Below are 25,402 nucleotides of genomic sequence, written 5' to 3' on the forward strand. Positions count from 1 at the left end.
AACTGTAGGTATGCTAGATGTGAAAGAGAGATAAGTAAATATAAAAATCACCCATATTCCCACCGGCATGCATAAATATATTAATACTGTTGCTATTAATTCTCTCCTTGGGGGGGATTAGCAGTTTCATAGTCTGCTTTCTGCATTTTATGTTATATAGGAATATGAACATACATGTGGAAAAAACCTTGTTAGGACCTATATCAAAAGCGTCTATCTTTGTATGTTGAGATTATTATAACTACTTCGGTTTTTCTATATTGTGTAATTTTTTAAATGATTACATTTACTTTTATCATTGGAGACAAAAAGAAAGCTACCTTTGGGAGTGCTGTGAAGTGTATAAACCTGGCAATTCACAGACCTGTACCCCTGGGGATAAAAATACATTATATGTTTATAAAAAATTAAAAAAAGAAAAAAGAAAAAGAAAAAGAAAGTTACCTTCATTTTGGAAGGAAGTATTAAAATTTCTCCATATCATTATATAGTCTTAATGTGATGTTTAATGGCTATCTGAAATTCCATTGTATAAATCTATAATAATTTAATTCATTATTCCTCTATTGATTGAAATTTAAATTTCTCCACAGATTTTCCTTTTTGTGATTCATACTGGGATAAAAATTCTTGCACCTACATCCATGGGTGCCTTTCTTTATTTTCTTAGGCTTGACTGCTGTATGTTGAACATGGCTATGGTAGGGCCACCAGCTGTACAACCCTAGAAAGCACCAGACAGTGTATCCTACATAAAAGTTGCAAATTCAAAACAAAGTGTAAAATGGTGTCTGCGTGAATAGAGCAATGACTAGATATGGTCAAAGGCTATGAAAATATTTAAAGGCCTTGAGAAAAGTTGCCAAATTGCCTTCTGGAAAAATTGTCTCAATTTATACTCATTCCCAGGACTCACCCCGCATGTATCAAAATTGAGAATTAGAAATATTTTTAAATTTAAATTTGTGAGGAAAAATGGTATCTTATTGCTGTTTTCATTTCTGTCTGATTAATAATGAGATTTAGATTTTTACTTATGGGTTAATCTTTTTTTTTTTAAGATTTTATTCATTTATTTGAGAGCGAGTAAAAGCAAGAGAAATCACAGAGGGAGCGGGAGAAGCAGACTCACTGCCGAGCAGAGATCCCGAGGTGGGGCTCAATCCCAGGACCCCCAGATCATGACCTGGATGAAGACAGATGCTTAATGACTGAGCCACCCACACACCCCTCTTAATCATTTCTATTTCTTCTTTTGCAAATTGCCTATTCACATCTTTTGCCAAAATAAGCATAATTACTGAATCCCAATGACAGCACCAAGAGTTGTAGGTGTGTGCTTTTACTTTTTCTCCCCAAGTACACTGCAACAATCACTTTAAGTATCTCTGTATTATAAATTAGAACTCTAAGAGGTGACTGGAAGTTTTGAGTCTTGCCCAGGATGTCACAACAATTGATAGGACTTGGATTTGAACACAACTCTATCTCCAGAGCCTGAGCTCTTTATCCCTGGATTATAGTGCTCTTTCATTTGTATGCCAATGTTCTTATTGATTTGTCATGACTCTTTATATATAATTACAATAAACTTTGGTCAAATTTGTGACACAGGTATTTTTCTTGGTTTATTACTGGCCCTAACATGATGTACTATAGATTTAAGTCTTCATATTAACTTGCATGACCTCTTTGTAATATTAATGATTTGAGCTCTCTCTCAATTTTTTAAGTGTTTAAAATTTGAATCACAGTATTATTAAAATGCTTAGTGTGAAATGATATTTTCCTTCCTAATTAAAAAAAAATATTGGAGTAAAGACCAACTTCAGAGTATTAAGAACGGAACATATGTAACCATCATATGTAAATATTTGGAAATTAAACAAATGACATCATTCTTAATGAAGGTACATCTTAATCTTCAATGGTATTTCCACTGTCTGGAGGGAAAAATAATAAACTGATAATGTAAGACTAAGTAACAGAAGATCAATCAAATGCTTAACAACATAAATTATTTTAATATTTGCAAAATAAGATGGTGATTATATTAAGTTTGTAATTCCTAAGTTAATTGGCTAGAAATAGTAAATAATTTCTCATGTGCAGTAACTCCTTAAAATCTTATAAAGTAGAAGAAAAAATAAACCTAATGAGCACAAAAACCCCACCAATTCCAGTTCTTAACTGTGCTTTGCCTTTATACTATATAGACTAGCCATTAAGTATTTTGTATGTTGTAATTAAAGAAATGAATGCATAGTAATTATTTTTTGGTCCTTTTCTTAAGAAAAGGATTTATTTATGTATGCCAGAGTAATTCTACTTGGCAAAGGATATATATGTAAAAAACTACTGAGGGGCACTTGGGTGGCTCAGTGGGTTAAAGCCTTTGCCTTCAGCTCAGGTCATGATCCCAGCGTTGGGATCAAGCCCTGCATCGGGCTCTCTGCTCAGTGGGGAGCCTGCTTCCTCCTCTCTCTGCCTGCCTCTCTGCCTACTTGTGATCACTGTCTGTCAAATAAATAAATAAAATCTTTAAAAAACAAGAAAGCTACTGAGATATTAATGTCTGCTTTGTTCTTGTTGCTGAAGGAGACTAGGGTAAGTGTGAGAATTTTTCTTCCTACCCCATGACATCTTTATGTTGAGTCTGGGTTTCTGGGTGCCCAAATGTCCAAGTGTAGTCAAACAAGTCTTGTATGTCAATATTTCAGCCCAAAGTTTCCAAACAGAGCATTCAGGAGTTCTGTCTCCAACAAGGCCGACTGAGAGGCTGATGCTAGGTAGGGAAGGCACAACTGGTCTTACCAGGGAGTGAAGAGACCAAACTTTCTCATAACTTGGGGCAGGGGTGGTGCTTCTTAAGGATGGCAAACCATGTCCACTGCAATGCAGTGCTCTTTGAGAGGACAAAACTTCTCAGATCAGTGTAAGCTAACACAAAGAGGACTCATGCCAAGGCCTGGAAAAAGAAAATGGACGTGCAACTTTCAACAGGACCCCAAGGACTCTACGTGTATCAGCACCAGATTGGAGGATGGTCTCCTACTTCCTGACCACATGAGAGACCCCTGTGTTCTCTGCAGCCCTAAGGAGTCAGGGTACCACTAAACTATGACCGAGAGCATGGAAATCCTCGTTAGCTCTGCTAAAGGGGTTCCAGAAATATTACTCAATTATTAAAAAGAAAATAACATAACTACCCTTTACCCCCAGTTGTGGAATTAATAAATGTCAAGTACTCATTTACTGAATAATAACAGAGCCCCTACTATGTGCCAGGCAAAATTATAGACCCTGAGGACATAATATTGGACAAGGTCCCCACCCTCAGAAAGTTCATGCTTTAAGTAGGAGATGTGATTAACTTTAAAAAGATAACTTCAATATTAAAAAAAAAATAACTCCAAATAGTGAAAATATTGGAAATGAATGTTCAGATGGACATAAATTGCTTCAAGCAACATCTGTCTGAGGATGTGACATTTCAGGGGAGACCTGATCTTCAACAAGTCTGGTAAAAGAAGCATCAGATCCACTCAGCATAAGCTCAGCATATTGGAGGAGCAGGAAGAAGGTCAGTGGGGCTGGGGCAAAATGAATGAAATGCGGAACCCAGGAAAATCAGGCCAAAAGGCTGAGCAGGCGCCAGATCCTAATAGCCATAAAAGTCATAGAGATTTTCTGTTTATTTCGGACCCAATGGGCTACCACAGAGGCTTTTAAGAAGAGGGTGACATGGTCTGATTGACCCTTTGACAAGATCACTCTGGCCACTGTGGATATAGGATAGAAAGAAAAACAAGAGGAGAAGCGGTTTGAAGGCTATTCCAATGGTTTAGAAGAAAGAGACTGCTGGTGTAGATAGAGGATGTAGCAGTGGAGATGGTGAGACCCTGGCAGACCGAAGATATATTTTGAAGGTGGAGCTGACACCACCTGGTGATGAATGGGATATGAAGGGTGAGGGAAAGAACTATCAAGATGGCTCCCACGTTTTTGGCTGAGCAGTTGAGTGGCTGGTGGTACCATTTGCTGCAATGGTGAAGGCTGAAGGAGGGATGAACTTGGTGGGGGAGTGAAATCAGGGGTTGCATTTTGGATATGTGAAGTTTAAGGTGCCTGTTAAAATTCAAGGGAGATGCCAAGTAGCATTGCTTGGCTTGGAAATAGATTTGGGTTATAAAGATGCATAGAGGAAGAAATGGATGGAGAGAGAGGTGGGTGCATGGTTACAGGAAAGAGGGATGGGGGCATTAAGAGAAAACTGTATGGATGATGGAAGACAGATGGATGAAGACAGTGAGACAGGAAATGAGAGAAAAAGCACATAAATCAGAAAAAGAATATGGTCTCCTAAATGGTATGAATAACTTTTTTAAAGATTTAGTTATTCATTTGAGAGAGAGTGAGCGAATGGAGGGAGGGGCAGAGAGAATCCTGAAACGCATTCCCTGCTGAGCATGGACCCCCACATGGGGCCTGACACCCGGCTCGACGTCGTGCTTGATCCCAGGATCCCAAGATCGTGACCTGAGCTGAAATCAAGAGTCAGCCATTCAGGGCATCTGGGTGGCTCTGTGGGTTAAGCATCTGCCTTCAGCTCAGGTCATGATCCCAGGGTCCTGGGACTAAGCCCCACTCGGGGCTCTCTGCTCAGCAGGGAGTCTGCTTCTCTCTCTCTTTCTGTCCCTCTCCCCACTTGTGGCCTCTCTCTCTCAAATAAATAAATAAAATCTTAAAAAAAAAAAAAAAGCCAGCCGCTTAACCAACTGAGCCACCCAGGCCCCCCAATGGTATGAATATCTTTAAGCAACCCAAAGATGAGAGAGGAGCTAAGTTTTCCAGTGAATACATTTTCTTAATGTCTCTGTGCTTGAAGCAATGTACACTAAGCTAAACACAATTTGCCTTAAGGAGATAACTTTTTATATTTACCTCTTCTTTCTATGCATTTTAATTTCTTGGTGGGTTCTTCTACATTGAATTTTTCTCATCCCATTTTTCTCCCTATTCATTTAGAAGTTATAAACTATGGCTATTTGTTTTAAAATTGCCACAAACATTTATAGATACACATTTGAGTTAACAACGCCCAGTGTTAACCAAATCTTTAACTATACAAACCATCAATAGCATGGCATGAATCTGCTTTAAGTCTAGTTACCTACCTCCCTATGTTTTGCTCTTCCTTCTAGTATTTTAGCTCGATCTTGTTTTTTTTCAACACAGGAAATTAGACTTATTGTTGTTGACTTACACTGTTACTATTTAGATTTAAACAGAAGCACCTGATTTTCTTTGCTCATGATTCTTTCTTGTACCTTGGACTTTGCTCCAGTATTCTTTTTTCTTCTTCCTAAAGCGTATGCTTTTAAAGTTTCTTCATGAGGAATTCTTAGCAGTAATCCCTCTCTGTAAATGTCTTCATTTTGTCTTTTCTTTTGAATAAAAATTTAGGTTGTATTGAATACAAGCTGACCATTAATTTCCTTCAGCTCTTTGAACACATTTCATTGTGTTTTCACTTGTTTTCTTCCCAAAAAGGAGTCTACTTATTAATCTACTTATTATTCCTTTTTTGGCTATATTCTCTTCTTTGTTGCTTTTAAAAGTTATTTTTCCCTCTCTGTTCAGTGGTTGTGAAGTTTTCCTACAGTGTGTCTAGGCGGGACATTATCCCATTCAGGATTCATTGGCCTCATGAATCTGAGGAACCATGTCTTTTTTCATTTCTGAAAAATAGCTGTTAACTCTTTGAATATTACCGACTCAAAAACCTCAGTGATTTAGACATGTTAAACATTTAGACATGTTAAACCTTCCCACTCAAGGTTTCTTATCTTGTCTTTCACATTTTTCATCTGTATCCCTGTGCCCTCTTCTGGGTGATTTATCTTCCCCTTCATTGCTTTTCTCTTCCGCTGGTTATCCATCAGCTAAAGATCAAGTTATCTAATCTGCTGATTATCAACTGAGTTGAACATATAATTTCAATTCTTTACTTTTTCATTTTTAGGATTTCTTTTTTTTTTTTTCTCAAGTCTCTTGGGCTGTTTTTCATAATATCGTGTTCCTTAAACATACTTTTTGATTCTCTCCCACATTTTTTAATCGTTACGCTGAGCATTTTCTCTCTGCCCCTTCTAAATCCACTCTTCCCCGTCCTCCACTGTGCTTTGTGTCCTGACAGGTCGAGAGCTGGACTACACGAATGGGGTCCCTGTCCGGAGAGGTTCCTGCTTCTCCCTGAGTCTTAGCAGACCTTTGCTTACTCTTGTGCAAGAATTCATTGCTTCTCCCAAAGGGCAGATGGCTTCTGCTTCTATCCTTTCCCTAGGAGTAGTAAATCTTTGTCTGAATACTGATATGGGGGGAAGGGTTTGCTGTCTTTCCTCCAGAGGCATGTGAATTTGCTTGTTCCCTCTTAGCAGCACTGACCACCAGAAGCCTTGCTGCTTCTTCCCCAAAAGCAACCTCCTCCTGCATTTGTGCCACCAAAAGGGGGTCTTCTCCAGCCTTTTGGCCAATCCCAATCTTTCTCAAGAGCACCCAAGGGAGCTTGGGAGGGGGTAAAACTCCCCTTGTTTCGGGGTATCTGAAGCCCCCACTTATTCTAAACTGATACACTGGTACATACTCAGCCTTGAGCAATTCGTTTTTGTTTCTGTTTTTTTTTTTTAAATATCTTCTCCCCCACTCTATAGCAGCTGCCTCTTCCTCCCGTGCCCTGTCAAATGCAAAACAATTTAAACAATTCATGTATCCTGACTCTTTTCAGGGTTAGGAATGGGGGTGCTTTTTTCCTTTGCAATTCAGTTTCCTGGTTGCCTTGTGGCCTCAGCTCTTTGATGAGTTCAGGGAAGTTAGGGTTTTGCATGGTGTTCAGCATTTTCTTATTAAGATGGAAGTGACATTGTCCTGCAACTTTCTGTATCCTTAGCAAGAAACGGGATTCCTGGTGTTATTAAGAGCAGCATCACTTCCCACTTTGCAAACCCTCTGGTTTATGGGATAAGTTACATGGCCACCAAGGACAGGGCAGGAGCTCAAAGCCTGGAAGATGCCTTCAGGGGAATGCCCGCTGCAAGGCTCACGGCCAGCCTCTCTAGGTTCCTGCTGTCTTATATTGCTGGCCCAAAAGGATTTCCCTTATTTTCATGTAAGCTCAAGCATGCATTTAAAAATATGGTTTTTTTTTTCTTAAAAAAGCTATCTTACCCAGCATTTTTTAGGTGATTTGTAACAGAAAGGCTCTTCCAGACAGCTAGTGAGTCATAGAGCCAGGAACAAAAGTTGAAAAAGTGTTTTATAATGTTAAAATTTTAATAACTTACTTTTTTACTTATTAACATTAATGATTCTTGAGATTGTTGATGATATGGCTGCAGAAGTAAAATAGCAATGGTTAATGTGAAATTAATATTTTAAAAATGGAATCCATTAATGTAAAAGATTGACTTTACTAAGCTTTTCTTAAATACTCTTAAACACTCTAAAAGTTCAATTTATCTGGAGGGTGTTAACATGAATAATTTAAAATTCATTTTCCAACTGCAAGAGAAATAAAATTGATTTTGAGGGTTTTGCTGAATCCAAAAGCTTAGTTATTTTTAACAAAAATTTTGACAAACAATGAATGGATGGTTACAGGATGACGGATATACAGATGGATAGATTGATAAATAGATTATTATTATTGTATACTAATGTAAACTTTAGACACTGATCTTATCATAACCCAAGGTGAGTCTGAGTTTAGAGATTAGAGGATTGTTGAGCCAGAAAACTGACCAACTAGGTGTAACCAATGAAATAAGAGAAACCAGCCCAGTGCCTAGAGCCACCATACTACTAAAACTGCAGTGAGACTGGGTCTTGGAGAGAAGATGATTCTAAGTTTTAATGAGCTACATTAAGATGCTTCATTGAGAAGGAGGAGTCAAGATGGTGGAGAAGTAGCAGGCTGAGGCTACATCAGGTAGCAGGAGATCAGCTAGATAGCTTATCTAAAGATTGCAAACACCTACAAATCCAACAGGAGATTGAAGAGAAGAAGAACAGCAATTCTAGAAACAGAAAACCAACCACATTCTGAAAGGTAGGACTGGCGGAGAAGTGAATCCAAAGCGACGGGAAGATAGACCCTGGGGGGAGGGGCCGGCTCCCGGCAAGCGGCGGAGCAACGGAGCACAAAATCAGGACTTTTAAAAGTCTGTTCTGCTGAGGGACATCGCTCCAGAGGCTAAACCGGGGTGAAGCCCACGTGCAGTCAGCGTGGCCTCAGGTCCCACAGGGTCACAGAAGGACCGGGGGTGTCTAAGTGTCGCAGAGCTTGCAGGTATCAGAACGAAGAAGCCGGCTACAGAGACAGAGCTGAGGAGTGAGCTCACAGCTTGGGGTTACCTTGAACTGGTCGCAGGCTCGGTGAGCTCGGAGCCGGCTGGAGCCAGGGAGATAGGAGTAAATGGGCGCCGTTCTCTGAGGGCGCACTGAGGAGTGGGGCCCCAAGCTCTCAGCTCCTCTGGGCCGGATACCGGGAGGCAACCATTTGTATTCCCGTCCTCCGGAACTCTACAGAAAGCACTCCGGGCACAAAAGCTCCGGAAAGCAGACCCAAGCGGATTACTCAGCCCGGCCCCTGGTAAGAATGGTGCAATTCCGCCTGGGGCAAAGACACTTGCAAATCACTACAACAGGCCCCTCCCCCAGAAGATCAACAAGAAATCCAGCCAGGACCAAGATCACCTACCAAGGAGTGCAGTTTCAATATCAAGGAGAGCAGCGGAATTCCAGAGAAGGAGAAAGCAAAGCACGGAACTCATGGCTTTCTCCCCATGATTTTTTAGTCTTGCAGTTAATTTAATTTTTTTTTTCTTTTTCAATTCTTTTTTTCCTCTCTTCTTCTGCTAATTTTTTAAACTTTTACCCTTTTTCCTTTTTTTAACGTTTTTTAACCAGTTTATCTAATATATATATATATTTTATATTTTTTTTTATTCATTTTCTTTTTTTTTATTGTTTCTTTTTTCTATTTTTTTTTTCTTTCTTAACCTCTTTTTATCCCCCTTCTCCCCCCTCACGATTTGGGATCTCTTCTGATTTGGTTAAAGCATATTTTCCTGGGGTCTTTGCCACCCTTTCAGTATTTTACTTGCTCCTTCATATACTCTTATCTGGACAAAATGACAAGATGGAAAAATTTACCACAAAATAAAGAACAAGAGGCAGTACCGAAGGCTAGGGACCTAATCGATACAGACGTTGGTAATATGTCAGAACTAGAGTTCAGAATGACGATTCTCAAGGTGCTAGCCAGGCTTGAAAAAGGCACGGAAGATATTAGAGAAACCCTCTCAGGAGATATAAAATCCCTTTCTGGAGAAATAAAAGAACTAAAATCTTAACCAAGTTGAAATTAAAAAAGCTATTAATGAGGTGTAATAAAAAATGGAGGCTCTGACTGCTAGGATAAATGAGACAGAAGAAAGAAATAGCGGTATAGAAGACCAAATGACAGAGAATAAAGAAGCTGAGCAAAAGAAAGACAAATAGCTACTGGACCACGAGGGCAGAATTCCTGAGATAAGTGACACCATAAGACAAAACAACATTAGAATAATTGGGATTCCAGAAGAAGAAGAAAGAGAGAGGGGAGCAGAGGTATATTGGAAAGAATTATTGGAGAGAATTTCCCCAATACGGCAAAGGGAACAAGCATCAAAATCCAGGAGGTGCAGAGAACCCCCCTCAAAATCAATAAGAATAGGTCCACACCCTGTCACCTAATAGTTAAATTTACAAGTCTTAGTGACAAAGAGAAAATCCTGAGAGCAGCCCGGGAAAAGAAGTCTGTAACATACAATGGTAAAAATATTAGATTGGCAGCAGACTTATCCAAAGAGACCTGGCAGGCCAGAAAGAACTGGCATGATATATTCAGAGCACTAAACGAGAAAAACATGCAGCCAAGAATACTATATCCAACTAGGCTATCATTGAAAATAGAAGGAGAGATTAAAAGCTTCCAAGACAAACAAAACCTGAAAGTATTTGCAAACACCAAGCCAGCCCCACAGGAAATATTGAAAGGGGTCCTCTAAGCAAAGAAAGAGCCTAAAAGTAGTAGATAAGAAAGGAACAGAGACAATACACAGTAACAGTCACCTTACAGGCAATACAATGGCACTAAATTCACATTTCTCAATAGTTACCCTGAATGTTAATGGGCTAAATGCCCCAATCAAAAGACACAGGGTATCAGAATGGATAAAAAAACAAAACCCATCTATATGTTGCCTAAAAGAAACTCATTTTAAACCCGAAGACACCTCCAGATTTAAAGTGAGGGGGTGGAAAACAATTTACCATGCTAATGGATATCAGAAGAAAGCTGGGATGGCAACCCTTATATCAGATCAATTAGATTTTAAGCCAAAGACTATAATAAGAGATGAGGAAGGACACTATATCATAATCAAAGGATCTGTCCAACAAGAAGATCTGACAATTTTAAATATATGCACCTAATATGGGAGCAGCCAACTATATAAACCAATTAATAACAAAATCAAAGAAACACATCAACAATAATACAATAATAGTAGGGGGCTTTAACACTCCCCTCACTGAAATGGACAGATCATCCAAGCAAAAGATCAACAAGGAAATAAAGGCCTTAAATGACACACTGGACCAGATGGACATCACAGATATATTCAGAACATTTCATCCCAAAGCAACAGAATACATATTCTTCTCTAGTGCACATGGAACATTCTCCAGAAGAGATCACATCCTCGGTCCTCAATCAGGTCTCAACCGGTATCAAAAGATTGGGATCATTCCCTGCATATTTTCAGACCACCATCCTCTGAAGCTAAAACTCAATCACAAGAGGAAATTTGGAAAGAACCCAAATACATGGAGACTAAACAGCATCCTTCTAAAGAATGAATGGGTCAACCAGGAAATTAAAGAAGAATTGAAAAAATTCATGGATACAAATGATGATGAAAACACAATGGTTCAAAATCTGTGGGACACAACAAAGGCAATCCTGAGAGGAAAATATATAGCAGTACCAGCCTTTCTCAAGAAATAAGAAAGGTCTCAGGTACACAACCTAACCCTACACCTAAAAGAGCTGGAGAAAGAACAAGAAAGAAACCCTAAACCCAGCAGGAGAAGAGAAATCATAAAGATCAGAGCAGAAATCAATGAAATAGAAACCAAAAAAAACAATAGAACAAATCAACGAAACTAGGAGCTGGTTCTTTGAAAGAATTAATAAGATTGATAAACCCCTGGCCAGACTTATCAAGAAGAAAAGAGAAAGGACCCAAATAAATGAAATCATGAATGAAAGAGGAGAGATCACAGCTAACACCAAAGAAATACAGACAATTATAAGAACATACTATGAGCAACTCTATACCAACAAATTTGACAATCTGAAAGAAATGGATGCATTCCTAGAGACATATAAACTACCACAACTGAACCAGGAAGAAATAGAAAACCTGAACAGACCCATAACCAGTAAGGAGATTGAAACAGTCATCAAAAATCTCCAAACAAACAAAAGCCCAGGGCCAGACAGCTTCCTGGGGGAATTCTACCAAACATTTAAAGAAGAACTAATTCCTATTCTCCTGAAACTGTTCCAAAAAATAGAAATGGAAGGAAAACTTCCAAACTCATTTTATGAGGACAGCATCACCTTGATCCCAAAACCAGACAAGGATCTCATCAAAAAAGAGAACTACAGACCAATATCCTTGATGAACACAGATGCGAAATTTTCACCAAAATACTAGCCAATAAGATTCAACAGTACATTAAAAGGATTATTCACCACGACCAAGTGGGATTTATTCCAGGGATGCAAGGTTGGTTCAACATCCGCAAATCAATCAATGTGGTACAACACATTAATAAAAGAAAGAACAAGAACCATATGATACTCTCAATAGATGCTGAAAAAGCATTTGACAAAGTACAGCATCCCTTCCTGATCAAAACTCTTCAAAGTGTAGGGATAGAGGGCACATACCTCAATATTATCAAAGCCATCTATGAAAAACCCACAGCAAATATCATTCTCAATGGAGAAAAACTGAAAGCTTTTCCGCTAAGGTCAGGAACACGGCAGGGATGTCCATTATCACCACTGCTATTCAACATAGTACCAGAAGTCCTAGCCTCAGCAATCAGACAACAAAAGGAAATTAAAGGCATCCAAATCGGCAAAGAAGAAGTCAAACTATCACTCTTCGCAGATGATATGATACTATATGTGAAAAAACCAAAAGACTCCACTCCAAAACTGCTAGAACTTGTACAGGAATTCAGTAAAGTGTCAGGATATAAAATCAATGCACAGAAATCAGTTGCATTTCTCTACACCAACAACAAGACAGAAGAAAGAGAAATTAAGGAGTCAATCCCATTTACAGTTGCACCCAAAACTATAAGATACCTAGGAATAAACCTAACCAAAGAGGCTAAGAATCTATACTCAGAAAACTATAAAATACTCATGAAAGAAATTGAGGAAGACACAAAGAAATGGAAAGATGTTCCATGCTCATGGATCGGAAGAATAAATATTGTGAAAATGTCTATGCTACCTAAAGCAATATACACATTTAATGCAATTTTTATCAAAATACCATCCATTTTTTTCAAAGAAATGGAACAAATAATCCTAAATTTTATATGGAACCAGAAAAGACCTCGAATAGCCAAAGGAATATTGAACAAGAAAGCCAAAGTTGGTGGCATCACAATTCCAGACTTCAAGCTCTATCACAAAGCTGTCATCATCAAGACAGCATGGTACTGGCACAAAAACAGACACATAGATCAATGGAACAGAATAGAGAGCCCAGAAATAGACCCTCAACTCTGTGGTCAACTAATCTTTGACAAAGCAGGAAAGAATGTCCAATGGAAAAAAGACAGCCTCTTCAACAAATGGTGTTGGGAAAATTGGACAGCCACATGCAGAAAAATGAAATTGGACCATTTCCTTACACCACACACAAAAATAGACCCAAAATGGATGAAGGACCTCAATGTGAGAAAGGAATCCATCAAAATCCTTGAGGGGAACACAGGCAGAAACCTCTTCGACCTCAGCCACAGCAACATCTTCCTAGGAACATCACCAAAGGCAAGGGAAGCAAGGGCAAAAACGAACTATTTGGATTTTATCAAAATCAAAAGCTTTTGCACAGCAAAGAAAACAGTTAACAAAACCAAAAGACAACTGACAGAATGGGAGAAGATATTTGCAAATGACATATCAGATAAAGGACTAGTGTCCGAAAGAACTTAGCAAACTCAACACCCAAAGAACAAATAATCCAATCAAGAAATGGGCAGAAGACATGAACAGACATTTCTGCAAAGAAGACATCCAGATGGCCAACAGACACATGAAAAAGTGCTCCACATCACTCGGCATCAGGGAAATACAAATCAAACCCACAATGAGATATCACCTCACACCAGACAGAATGGGTAAAATCAACAAGTCAGGAAATGACAGATGATGCTGGCGAGGATGCGGAGAAAGGGGAACCTTCCTACACTGTTGGTGGGAATGCAAGCTGGTGCAACCACTCTGGAAAACAGCATGGAGGTTCCTCAAAATGTTGAAAATAGAACTACCCTATGACCCAGCAATTTCACGACTGGGTATTTACCCTAAGATACAAACGTAGTGATCCAAAGGGGCATGTGCACCCGAATGTTTATAGCAGCAATGTCTACAATAGCCAAACTATGGAAAGAACCTAGATGTCCATCAACAGATGAATGGATAAAGAAGATGTGGTATATATATACAATGGAATACTATGCAGCCATCAAAAGAAATGAAATCTTGCCATTTGCAACAACGTGGATGGAACTAGAGCGTATCATGCTTAGCGAAATAAGTCAAGCAGAGAAAGACAACTACCATATGATCTCCCTGATATGAGGAAGTGCAACATGGGGGCTTAAGGGGGTAGGAGAAGAATAAATGAAACAAGATGGGATTGGGAGGGAGACAAACCATAAGTGACTCTTAATCTCACAAAACAAACTGAGGGTTGCTGGGGGGGAGGGGGGTTGGGAGAAGGGGGTTGGGGTTATGGACATTGGGGAGGGTATGTGCTATGGTGAGTGCTGTGAAGTGTGTAAACCTGGCGATTCACAGACATGTAGCCCTGGGGATAAAAATATATTATATGTTTATATAAAAAAAAGAAAGATGCTTCATTGAAGGGCTGAATCATTGCAGGAATCCATGCCCCCTCCCCCAAAATTCTATGTACTTCTGAGTTCCATTTAAGTGGCAGTATTATCCAAGTATGTTAACATGATCCAGCTGACTCTACATCTGACTGGGCTGGTGTGGCTGACGAGGTAGTCATCTCCTTCCTCTTTCATCATCATCCATAGGTTTTCCCTTCTGCACAGCAAGTACTCAGTTGAAGAGGACAACCTTTTCAGATAGAACTCATCATACATTACCATTAGGGACACAGACCTTGGGGGCTTTCTGCTAAATTCCATTTGTAGGTATTATAGGTGAAGGCATGCTTGAAAGCTTCAGTTACAGCTTCTTCCTTCTTAAAAATGATAGATTTGGGAGTTTATTTTTGTTATTTTTCTACCCCTTTCTGGCAGGCCAAATAAGGACCTCCCAAAGATGTCCTCATCCTCACCCCTAAAACTGATGAATATGTTAGTTTACATGGCAAAAGGGACTTTGTAGATGTGATTAAAGTTACAGATCTTGAGATGGGAAGATTATCCTGGATTATCCGAGTGTGTCCAATCTAATCAGATGAATATTTGAAAACGAAGAACCTTCCCCAGCTGTGGTGAGAGAAATCCACTGGAAGAAGCAGCACGAGAAAGTCAAAAGAAGACAGGTACTTGATCCACTGTTGTGGACTTTGAAGTTGAAAGAGACCACGAGAAGGCAAATGCAGAGGCCTCGAGAAGCTGAGAGTGACCTGGACCTATAGCCAACAAGGAAATGAGGACTTTGATCCTATTGCCACGTGGAACTGAATTTGGCCAACCCGTACATGAACAAGGAAACAGACTCTTCCGTGGATCCTTGAGAAAGAATATATCCCTGTAGACACCTTGATTTCAGTCTGGTCAGAACCATATCAGACTTATCCACAGAATAATCTGTGTTGCTTAACATTAGGTTTATGATAATTTGTTACAGCGGTACTGGGAAACTCACATATCTTTCTGTTTTCCTGTCTCTCATTGCCCACCTTATGCTTCAATCAGTACTGGCTCCACTCAGGTATTCTGGTGCCTTCTGGGTTCTTCTACTGGTCCAGGAAGCTCCACCACAGAGATGAACAAGGGGCTAAGCAGGACCCATCCAAGTACCTTAGAAGTCCCATTTGGGATTGAGAGGATGTTGAAAGAGTATGTTTCTCAACTTGAGATGACAAACCAAAAGAAAGGACATGTAAACTGGAAGACCTGTGTAGGAAAGAACCTGCTTGAGAATAAGGATACTTCAGAAGAAAAAGAAAAAAGCGAAGAGATTCTAAGGACACATTCAAGCACCTAGATCTAGGTAGATATGAAACAAATAACCTCTAGACTTTTGAGTTACCTACCTTAAAAAACAAAAACAAAGACAACCCTTTGTTTCAGTTTGGTTTTTTTCCCCTGTCACTACAGGAGGGTTGGCTGAGAAAATATTGATGGATACTTGTTGCGCTGATCATGATGGCCACAGGCAAAAGGCCTGGAACATATTAGACCTCAAATATCGGTTTCATCTTTTGGTCCTTCCCAAGGAAAACTTCATGCTCTAGGTGACTCCTCCTCTCTCCTGTCTTTGATCTCAAACTCTGAGGATCCTAAAAGAAAGCATGTCTCCATGGAAAGCCTTACATGGCACGATAATGTGGATTAATGTGTTCATGAATTACCTTTCTCATTAAAACTATTAGAGACTGAAACTTGTGAGATCCTCTAGCTCCTAAGAGTATGTAGTGAATTTCAGGTACTGTGATATAAATATGGAGAAAACATTTTGGACTGGGTGTCCTTTTATAAGTACCCCTTAAATTATATTTCAGAAAATTATCATTCCATTCATTTAGAAGACTGGGTCCTGATTGTATAACTATACTTTAAAAAATCCAACGATCTTATAATTCTGACTGGAAAAAGATTGACACCATTTTGTTATTCTGCACTGTTTGCAGATCCTCTTTGTTTTTCAGTCACGCTATTTGTCGTAATACGTACACTGTATATGTATGTATTATGACAATGGCCATGGGAGAGACGGGACCATATTTATATTTTCCAGATCAGAGGATGGCCATCTTTAAAACAGCAATGTTGGCATTCAAACTTGCTATTGGCCTAGTCCTTTCTGGCATGCTTGCGTACGGAAAAATGAAATAGCGTTATTTGGAGATCCACTGGTCATTTTCTTAATTATGTCTCGTGCCTGGATTTGGCTGCAACAAGTTTTATGAATTGCTTGTCTCCTGGCAAATATTTAGTCTGTGGAATTTGATTAAATGGCATCCCATAAGGTCTTAGAACTTGTCTTCCCTGCCCACAAGTGAAAGAAATATTAAAAGTCTCTGACCTTACATTCTGTACACAAAAGACCCTTGATAAAAACCTCAGGGCTGAATGCAGGAGGATTCCGGGCAAATTCCACTCCCTCTGGGATTTCCCATCCTCTTTGCTTATTCATGACATGGTGCAGCCCGAGGGCTCAGAGCTGGCTAATGCTGTACGTTAGTCCATTATGCATGCATTATGTTCAATGATCTCCCCATAGAATAACCAAGCTCAATTAACAGGTTGTTCTTCTCACAGATCTGTCAGATCCCCTGGGTGCTCCTAAGGGCTTTTTAGTTGCCAGGAGTGTGGCAGAAAGAATGTAGTGGGGAGCCTGTGAGGTGGTGTCAGTCCGTTATTTCATGTGAAGAAGCAAAGCATGTATAATAGTAGCAGGGCTAGACGACCAAGACTCAGAAGTGGGAACCAAACCGACAGCTCATTATGAAGCACCCTTCATCTTGACTGACAGGCCTCATGAACAGTCATTTGCAAAAAGAGAAATGTGGGTTTGTATCCATTAGAGAAATGGACCAGCTGAGTCACATTGCAGTGTAAGCTGGTTTGGCCTGAGCTTAGATATTACAGAAAGTCACTCGGATGCATTCCACGGAGCCCGCGAACAAAGGCGCTGGGAGACACATATTTGCCATGAATGGCGGTCTTTCTTCAAAATGGTCACTAAATAGGCCAAAGCCATTATAAAGTGGGGATAGGTACAGGTGGCTTAAATGAGCCATGGGTGACTAATTGGAGGAAATATGAACAATACATGATGGGAGGGGGACTAATATTTACAACAGCCAAAATTAATTAAAGGAAAGACAAATCTCTGGGATCAAACAGAGCAAATGTTTTATCAAGCATACAGATAAAAGGAACATTGGCATGAAGGGAGGAGTGATGATTAATTTCCTCTGTCAATTTGAATGGGCTCTAGGGTGCCCAGATTAAACACTGTTTCTGGGTGTTTCTGTGAGGGTGATTCCAATGAGATTAGCATTAAACTCGTGGATTCTGGGGGTGTCTACGTGGCTCCATCGGTTAAGTGTCTGCCTTCGGTTCAGGTCCTGATCTCAGTGTCCTGGGATTGAGCCCTGCGTCAGGCTCCCTGATCAGTAGGGAGTCTGCTTCTCCTTCTCTGTCTGTCCCTCCCCGCTCATGCTCTCTATCTCAAATGAATAAATAAAATCTTTAAAGAATAAAAATAAACTAGTGTTTTCTGTAAAGAAGACTGTCCTCCCCAGTGTGATGTGGCATTATCCAATCTACTGAGGGCCTAAACAGAACAAAAGGGGGAAGAAGAAGAAATCTGTCCCCTTTTTATCTGCCTCGCTGCTGAACTGATAAATTCCATCTTATCTTCTTCTACCCTTGGACTGGGATTTACACCATCAGCTCCCCTGGCTTTCGGGCTTTGGACTTAGACTGGATTACACAACCAGCTTTCCTAGATCTCCAACCTGTAGATAGCAGATCCTGGGACTTCTCAGCCTCCTTAATTGCATAAGCCAATTCCTCACAACCAATCTACACATAGATCCTATCGGTTTTGTTTCTCCGAAGAATCCTGACTTACACAGAATGCATATTAAAATCTTGAAGATTCTCCATTCCCTACGGTTGCTTTGGTAATGAAGACTGGAAAGAAATATGTCGGGTATGAAAACAAAAGAAGAGTTTCATTAGATCAGCAGTGGTCAACTGCTGAACAGAGAATGGCCAAGAAAGTACTGACTGGCCAAGGTTCAAGAGCTCCGAGAAGCCCTTCTACTCCAGAAGACTTCTTGTAGCTGTACAAATTCAGAGAATGGGCTCAGCTGGAAGCCTGGGAGTGTCAGATTAATCAAGAAGGTGTAACACAAGGATCAAAAGGACACAATTCTTAGTCCTGCCGACAACCGTGAAAGAAGGGCAAGGAGAGGTCTAGGCATAGCAAGTGTGCAAGCAGCATCAGAGGGAAGGGAAGAGATTTTCAGAATCCAATGTGTCAAGCAGGCCCTGAGGAAAAGAGACAGAGCTGCAAACAATCACAGCCTTCCAAGGATATGAAACCAAAGGAGAAAAGGCAGAGAAAGCCTGTGATCCTGTGTTGGTCTTTTTCAGTTCCTCTCTCATATACTGTCAGCTACTTAATCTTCTTTTCCTTCTTTGTGAGTGGAAGATAATATAACAGTAAAGCAGTTGCATTTATTTTTTTTAATTAACAGAAAATCATTGTATTTAGACATTTTAATAAAAGCAGACAGAAATTGCTAATGAAGTGTTGCTTAAAATAACAATTAAAAACACCATTTTAGAGAGGTATGCAAATGAAGTTGTTAAACTCTAAGAGACACACACAGTACACTGTATATGAATAATTTACAAGAGGTAATTTGGTAAGATGATACATTTGAAGGGACTGAATGATGGGACGTTCTCTCCAGATTCTTCTATAATTGTAACACCAGTGTAGTGACTTTATCCATAGTATCACCATGTATTTTGAGTTAAGTATCTCTAAAACACAACAGTGCTGAACCTACAATGCACACACTATGTAGAATAGGTATGTAACAAAGAAAACTGAAATGAGTTGAATAGGAAAAAAATCACATTTTATTCCCTATGAGATACATTTCTTCTTATAACCAATAGAATTCCCTGTGAAAATCAAGTCACAATTTGAGTTAATTTTCCTCATGATGGCTTAACAATCACCGGGAGTTTGATTTTTATCGACTAGGTTGGAACACAAAGCTGAATCTCCAAATAACAAAGGGTTCTTATCTTCAGAGACATGTAGAGGAAATTACATGATGTCTGGCATTTTCTTCAAAATCATCCACAGGTAAGGGGAATGAGTGGGGGATTACAGGTGAAACAAGATTGGCTCTGAGTCAATAATTTGTGGGAACTGGGTTATGGCTACATGGGGGTCCATTATACTAGTCTCTCTATTTTTATATACGTTTGAAATATTCTAAAATAGAAAGTTCTTTTTAAGAGCAATAGGATTACAAGAAGAACCATGAATTAGGGAAAGAAATTTGAAATGAAACTGTCCAAAGATGAGAATCCAAAATGTTTGAAGAACTTCTATAAATTGATACATGAAAGACAAAGAAAACAATTGAAAAATAGATAAAAGCTACAATGCGCAATTCATTTTTTAATTTTTTTAAAGATTTTATTCATTTATTTGACAGAGAGACAGCGAGAGAGGGAACACGAGCAGGAGGAGTGGGAGAGGGAGAAGCAGACTCCCCATTGAGCAGGGAACCCGATGAGGGGCTTGATCCCAGGATCCTGGGATAATGACCTGAGCCGAAGGCAGCTGCCCAGTGACTGAGCCACCCAGGTGCCCCTATAATGGGCAATTTATGAAAGACTAAAAAGTGGTGAACAAAATGTTGAATGATGGTCAGTCTCCTTAAGCAAGCCCGAAAAAGCAAAATAAAACCAACCTGAGATAGTCCATACACCAAGAACAGGATCACAGGCCACCCACACCACCACCTCCGCCCCCGAGCTGCTTCTAGCTGCAATGTTTAATTTGCTTAAATAGTTACAGCACAATCAAAACACCAATCACACCTCCAGCTCAGGCAGCCTTGGGATTTTCCTTGACAACAGGAAATTCCAAAGACTACTCAGAATTCCCAGTCACTCCTGCTGATTTTACTAGCCTGGAGAATAGCAAATGTCTACTTGTGTTTCACACTGATCTGGGGTTACCACAACTCTACAAAGCCCAAATAACCCCTCAAACACATCTGCAAGATGTGTTTCGTTTTTTGTTGTTGTTGTTGTTTTATTTTTAAATATTGATGTTAAGTCTGCCTTACAACAACAAGTTTCAATTATCACCTCACCAGAGGTACCTGAGTCCTGTTGCCTATAAAAATGTATTCTTTCTTCCAGTGTACATCATGGAAGACCACATTACTGGACCTGTATTACAATTTCTCATTGACCTTCTCAAGAACATTTTGTTGACAATTAGTCTATAAAGAGAAAAATCTTGGGGTGCCTTGGTGGCTCAGTCAATTAAGTATCTGACTCTTGCTCAGGTCATGGTCTCATGGTCGTGAGATCAAGCCCCGCGTTAGGCACTGCACTCAGTGAGCATCTGCTTGTCCCTCTTCCTCTGCTCCTCTCCCCTCTGTCTCTCTTTCAAATAAGTAAATTAATAAAATATTTAAAAAAAAAAAAAAAAGGAGAAGAGGAGGAGGAGGAGAGAAATCTTTCCCAAGTCCTCCAGGGGAATTCACCTTCCATTTCTCTGACCAGGACTGGGTTATATACTCACTTGTAGAACAATCTTTGGTGAAAAGGAGAGTGGATGCTGTGACTGACTAAGGCCAAGCGTGATTCAACGCCTGGGCACATTGCTGCCCAAATTAAACTGAGATAGCAAACAGGAAGAATGACTAAAATAAGCATGTAGTAACCTTGTCTGCCACAGAGAAGTACAGGAGAATCAAGAGGGGCAACATGAGGAAATCAGGGAAGCTTTATGCAACACTAGTCTAAATTCTGCAATGTACCCCTCAAGCCTGCCTCTCACCACTAACGTCTGGCACCGACTCTGCACACAGTGAGTGCTCAGTACACATTTTAGAAAAACTGAATATAGAAGGCGGCAAACTGAGTAGGATTTACGCATGAGGAAATATTTATGAAGGCTGAGCCCACACTGATATTAAGAAAGCCAAAGAGAAACGATGTTCATCTCTCAGTAAAGTAGATAATAATGAAGGCTGGTTGTCTACCCTTAGACTGTGTGCTGACAAACAGGGCATGTCCTGTGAGAAGAGGGTAACCACCAATCAGAAGAAGAAAAAGGGAAGTACTTCTGACAGTCCAAAGAATGCCATTGGGGACAACTTATTACCTCCTTCCACAAATACTTACTGAGAACCTATTATATGTCAGGCACTGTTCTGGACACCTCTATTACATTAGTGAACAGAAATAACAAAAATTTCCTTCAACCATGAGCTTATGTTCTAGCATAATAATGAGTAGGTTAGATACAAATAAGCAGGTGATAAGTACTAGGGAAAATAAACAGATCAGGGTTAAAGGAATCAGAATCAGTAGCCCTAGGCTGGGTGCCGTGCACTAGGTAAATAGGTCAGAGACTTCTCACTGAGAAGGTAACGACTGAGCAAAATCTTGAAGAGGGTGAGGGAGAACCTTGGGAACACTTGTAGGAAGTGTTTGCCTAGGGGTGCCTGGGTGGTTCAGTGGTTAAGCAGCTGCCGTTGGCTCAGGTCATGATCCCAGCATCCTGGGATCAAGTCCTGCATTGGGTACCTTGTTTGGTGGGGCGGTCTGCTTCTCTCTCTCCCTCTGCCTGCCAATCTGCCTGCTTGTGCTCTCTATCTGTCAAATAAATAAATAAAATCTTAAAAAGGAAAAAAAGAGTTTGCCTAATATTAGACACTGCACTTTCCATTCTACAGAGGACTTTATTATTGGTAACTTCCCTTGATCTAGAAACATGGGTCTCCCACCCCTTCCCTGAGATATCTCTATATTGCATAGAAGTGAGCCATTGCTTCTCTTAGAAACAAAGTTGGGGACCTCTGTATGCCTATTTCCAATGTTCCCACTGGTATGAATTTCATATATCACTGCCATTTCACATTTGACACCAAAATGTAGCACTTGTATTTGAGTAATTAAGGATGAAGGTCTTCAATTTTACTATTGCTGGTTATTACCACATTAATATGTCTTTTCTAGTTAATGTTTATCTGTAAGAACTATAATCAGGACAATGCCAAGGGAATGATCAGTCCTTGACAAGTTAGCCTAACCAATGCATTATATTTAAGATTTAAGTTATAAATTCTATAAAAATTCAGAAAATACTTATGAAGTCATGATTCTACCCTGCTGTAAGTGAGACTTTTCAATTAAATAGGAAAGGACAACAGTCTATACATCCATGTTGGGCCATTGATTGTTTTGTGTGACTTTGGTAAGTCAGTAGGCCTAAGCTTTCTTTTCTCTAGAGGGCTGGATTGCCTGAGATTGGCTTTAGTGATTGAGAGAGTGACAGATTGACTCTAAGACCCTGTGTCTAAACAGTTTCATCAAGCTGTGCAGATTCTACTTCCTGCTTCTTTGAAGGAGACATTAACTGTGGCCCAAATTGCATTTGCAAAAGAGTTGAATTAATAAGTTTGAATTCCTTTGTTCTCCAAACTGTTGGTCTTAAGACAGCGATCATTGGTAGTTTCGTTTTTTTAATAATGTACATCACATCCCAGTGGAACCCAGGATTAATGACAGTAAATTATATGTTACAAAGTAAAATGTATTTTAAATATTCTATTTTTTTTTAAGGTTTTTATTACATCCAAAGCAACCATCAATGGTATGGTTTTCTTTTCTTTTCTTTTTTTTGTTTAGATTTTATTTATTTATTTGACAGACAGAGATCACAGGTAGGCAGAGAGGCAGGCAAAGAGAGAGGGAGGAAGCAGGCTTCCTGCTGAGCAGAGAGCCCGATGCGAGGCTCAAACCCAGGACCCTGAGATCATCACCTGAGCCGAGGGCAGAGGCTTTAACCCACTAAGCCACCCAGGCGCCCCAACAGGTATGGTTTTCTAATTCCATCAACCAAAGCACATCTGTCTGGAATAATTCCTCCCCCCTTCAAGACCAGGTGGGCCCTGCAGTTTCAGAATGTTGTAGGGATTTGGGGGGTAACTCTCTTTCTTAACCAGCTGTGGATCTTAGAAAGATCATTAAAGCTCTGTACCAGTTTTGTCTCCTGTGGATTGAGGAAACCAAAGAGAACGATGCCCAAGGTCCAGTGCAGGTCTCAACTCCGTGATTCCTGGAGAAAGAGATCCACTTACAGGAGGCTGTGGGAAATCCTTCCCAACCAGCTCTGGGAGGGCTCTGTGTGCCCTGAAGCCCCGCAGGAGAACGAAGCTCACAACTACTGAAGAGCCACCAAATGACTTAGTGGGCTTTCATATAGACGGCTAGGTTTTAATTTTCACTTACAGCACACACCCAAGGGTAAAGCATACTTTCCAGAGGGATAATAAACAGGCAGGATCTTTTGACTGCTGATTGCTGGAGGATATCTCATTTGGAAATCAGATTTAAGTCACATTCTTTGGGCCAGAGCAAAATAAAAGTCCCCAAAGGAATGTTTTATACTTGGAGTTTAAATCTGTTAGAATGTCAAAGTCTCTCACTAAGAGTTAAGCATCTATAAATATTTAAAATGGTGAGACCACAAGAATACTACTGATAATCTCTTTTAGGTTTGAGTAGAAACCAGAAGGAACTAGCAAAATTCTAGAGAATACTTCGATATTAAACTGTTAACTTTTTGGTTATATCTAATATCAAAGTATAGCAGAGTTGAGAGAAATGCCTAAATCGTCCATCCAAGCACCCAGTCAATTCTACGAATGAGAAAATGGATGGATCACATAGGGGATATTGAGGAGTCCCTTTTTCCTCTCTGGCAATCTTCGATAGGAATGCTGTCACATAAAGACCAGGCTACACAATAAAAGAAAGTCAGCCTTTCTGCCTGAATTTTCAGGATGTAGCTACCCCTCCCCCACACATATGCAGCGGAGCCTGACACATGACCCTGGTTTTCTATGATTATGGACAAGACATCACTTTAGATGCTTTCTTCACATTATCTTATTTAGTCGTCTCAATAGCCCAGAAAAGTAGCAGTTGTCTGTTCTGTTTTATAATGGTAGACGCTGAGGTCCCGAGATGTTATGTGTGTGCTGTAAACTGCTTTCCCTTCAAATGCCAAAGAGCACTGAAGGAAGACAGTCCCTGATCACAGCCTTCCATTCATCCATTCATTTATACATCCATTCATTTAGGAACTAATTCTGTTTTTGACACATTTTCTTCTCAGGAAAGCTCCCTAGAAATCCAGCCCAAGTCCTCCCTTTTTTTATTCAGTTCTGGGTGGGGATGGAAACTCTGGAAAAATAGCTCAAATGTGTCTTTGCCTCCATGATCTGATTTCCCCTCCATCTTTTCTTTTCTAGCTTAAATTATAAAATTTTCTTTCTCGTTCTCTTTGCAACCATTTCCAAATGATATTTTCCCTTTTAGGAGCAGAATTACAAGCAAGAGAGGGTCCTTTCACAGGGAAGAGGGAAACAGAAAGATTATCACAGCGTTTTTGCATTAGCACCGTGACATTTCTAATAATCTACATAGAAGAGTATTTTTTTTTTAGCATCCTCCTAAGTGCCTCTTGAAAACCTCTGTGACATACTCAATAGCTACTGACTAATTTGTTCTGGCAGAAAAATGACTTCAGTATCACTGAAAATATGTTTTCTATCACCAGATCTTATTCAGGTCATTGAGCGGCTTTTCACTGGAAGAAGGGGGTAGAATTTACCTTCAATGAAACATCATTGAGGAGAGAGGGAAATAACATTCTGACCTACACCAACATTAGCAAAATGCAAATCATAGTCAATTTTCTACGGGGTGATATTTCAATAGTTTGGGTTTCTGGAGCGGGGCATCGATCTGAATTGTTTCTTAGGCAAGGTGAACGAACAGTGCATGAAGCAGACTGTGGATAAACAACTGTGCAAAACTAACTTTAAGTAGCTTTCAGCTTCGTGACTGAGATAATGCCATTTCTCTAGGGAAGTTCTAAATATAGAGGAATAATGGAGAGCAGTTTACCACAAGCTGTGCAGCTCCCTACACCAGCAGGGGCTGGGCACTGAACGGGGGAGGACCTTAGAGTCCCAAAGCAATTTGGGGGATT

The 25,402-nt window shown here is 39.9% G+C and overlaps 1 long non-coding RNA gene across 3 annotated transcripts in view; it reads left to right on the forward strand.

Moving 5' to 3' along the window:
* The window catches only part of LOC116569464, a 43,357-nt gene that overhangs the window by 12,683 nt on the left and 5,272 nt on the right, over window positions 1-25,402 (forward strand). The window contains exons 2-3 of one of the 3 annotated variants that reach the window (XR_004277039.1): window positions 19,352-19,456; window positions 21,074-21,205. This is a non-coding gene — a long non-coding RNA (uncharacterized LOC116569464). Of the gene's footprint in view, window positions 1-19,351; window positions 19,457-21,073; window positions 21,206-23,173; window positions 23,219-25,402 lie in introns of those variants that run through there. The other 2 variants (XR_004277040.1, XR_004277041.1) reach the window with 2 other exon arrangements.

Source organism: Mustela erminea, chromosome 11, assembly GCF_009829155.1.
Source record: "Mustela erminea isolate mMusErm1 chromosome 11, mMusErm1.Pri, whole genome shotgun sequence".
NCBI lineage: Eukaryota > Metazoa > Chordata > Mammalia > Carnivora > Mustelidae > Mustela > Mustela erminea.